The sequence below is a fragment of the Trifolium pratense genome, unplaced genomic scaffold (assembly GCF_020283565.1).
Source record: "Trifolium pratense cultivar HEN17-A07 unplaced genomic scaffold, ARS_RC_1.1 scaffold_116, whole genome shotgun sequence".
NCBI classification, from domain to species: Eukaryota; Viridiplantae; Streptophyta; class Magnoliopsida; order Fabales; family Fabaceae; genus Trifolium; species Trifolium pratense.
In genome coordinates this window covers 50001-52500 of record NW_025721017.1, presented here as the reverse complement: position 1 = coordinate 52500, position 2500 = coordinate 50001, and positions in this window count along the sequence as shown.

Sequence of the window (2500 nt, the reverse complement as noted above, 5' to 3'; positions counted from 1 at the left end):
TCTCGTTTTGCTATAAGCAAGGGCGTGGCAAGGCACGCGGGGGGCCAAAAAATCAAAGTGCTCCGAAATGCACACGGGGGTGTCAAGCAACCTCCATGTACCGTGGCATGACCGTGGCCAAGTAATAAAGATCAAATTCCATGCCTAGGCCAAGTTGACCAAGGCCCCGTCTCGTTTTGCTATAAGCAAGGGCGTGGCAAGGCACGCGGGGGGCCAAAAAATCAAAGTTGCTCCGAAATGCACACGGGGGTGTCAAGCAACCTCCATGTACCGTGCATGACCGTGGCCAAGTAATAAAGATCAAATTTCCATGCCTATGCCAAGTTGGACCAAGGCCCCGTCTCGTTTTGCTATAAGCAAGGGCGTGGCAAGGCACGCGGGGGGCCAAAAAAATCAAAGTGCTCCGAAAATGCACACGGGGGTGTCATAGCAACCTCCATGTACCGTGGCATGACCGTGGCCAAGTAATAAAGATCAAATTCCATGCCTATGCCAAGTTGGACCAAGGCCCCGTCTCGTTTTGCTATAAGCAAGGGCGTGGCAAGGCACGCGGGGGGCCAAAAAATCAAAGTGCTCCGAAATGCACACGGGGGTGTCAAGCAACCCTCCATGTACCGTGGCATGACCGTGGCCAAGTAATAAAGATCAAATTCCATGCCTATCGCAAGTTGGACCAAGGCCCCGTCTCGTTTTGCTATAAGCAAGGGCGTGGCAAGGCACGCGGGGGGCCAAAAAATCAAAGTGCTCCGAAATGCACACGGGGGTGTCAAGCAACCTCCATGTACCGTGGCATGACCGTGGCCAAGTAATAAAGATCAAATTCCATGCCTAGGCCAAGTTTGGACCAAGGCCCCGTCTCGTTTTGCTATAAGCAAGGGCGTGGCAAGGCACGCGGGGGGCCAAAAAATCAAAGTGCTCCGAAAATGCACACGGGGGTGTCAAGCAACCTCCATGTACCGTGGCATGACCGTGGCCAAGTAATAAAGATCAAATTCCATGCCTAGGCCAAGTTGGACCAAGGCCCCGTCTCGTTTTGCTATAAGCAAGGGCGTGGCAAGGCACGCGGGGGGCCAAAAAATCAAAGTGCTCCGAAAATGCACACGGGGGTGTCAAGCAACCTCCATGTACCGTGGCAATGACCGTGGCCAAGTAATAAAGATCAAATTCCATGCCTATGCCAAGTTGGACCAAGGCCCCGTTCTCGTTTTGCTATAAGCAAGGGCGTGGCAAGGCACGCGGGGGCCAAAAAATCAAAGTGCTCCGAAATGCACACGGGGGTGTCAAGCAACCTCCATGTACCGTGGCATGACCGTGGCCAAGTAATAAAGATCAAATTCCATGCCTATGCCAAGTTGGACCAAGGCCCCGTCTCGTTTTGCTATAAGCAAGGGCGTGGCAAGGCACGCGGGGGGCCAAAAAATCAAGTGCTCCGAAATGCACACGGGGGTGTCAAGCAACCTCCATGTACCGTGGCATGACCGTGGCAAGTAATAAAGATCAAATTCCATGCCTATGCCAAGTTGGACCAAGGCCCCGTCTCGTTTTGCTATAAGCAAGGGCGTGGCAAGGCACGCGGGGGGCCAAAAAAATCAAAGTGCTCCGAAAATATTTTCCCACTTTCCAGTCCACTTATACATATTATGTGCAGTGTGCACACAAGACACCTTCCCAAAATTCGACTTATATGAGGCGTTTTACGTCAAATCCGCCTAATTTTCGGCGTTTCGGCCGAAAAATCAAAATAAATCGAAACTTCCTCGGAATGCTTAGCGACTTTCCAGTCCACTTATACATATTGTGTGCAGTGTGCACACAAGACACCTTCCCAAAATTCGACTTATATGAGGCGTTTTACGTCAAATCCGCCTATTTTCGGCGTTTCGGCCGAAAAATCAAAATAAATCGAAAATTCCTCGGAATGCTTAGCCACTTTCCAGTCCACTTATACATATTGTGTGGAGTGTGCACACAAGACACCGTCTCAAAATTTCGACTTCTAGGCGGCGTTTTACGTCAAATCCGGCCTTTTTTTTCGAGTTTTTCGGCCAAAAAATCAAACTCAATCGAAACTTCGTCGGATCGCTTAGCCACTTTCCAGTCCACTTATACTTATTGTGTGTGGGGTGTGAACAAAAAAAAAACGAAGTCAAAATTCGACTTCTAGGTTGTTTTTTACGTGGTATCCGCCCTTTGCGAAGTTTCGGCCGAAAAATTCGTAATTAATTCATCCGACATCGGAATATTACGATTCTTTCGTGGTTTTGCTTGTTTTAATGTCCCTAACAACCATAAAAAAAATTCAAAAAAAAATTCGTCTTCTAGGTCCACTTTTAAGCACTTTTAAAAACTTATGGATACAGGGAAAAAAGTGCACTTTTTCTACAAAACTGAAAATGGCCTTCCAGTCATATATAGGGGGGAGGGTGGGTGTGGGGGTAGGCTCGGCAGGCACGGGGCGCGCCTATGGGCACAGCAGGCAAGCAAAAACTACGTCTTAACG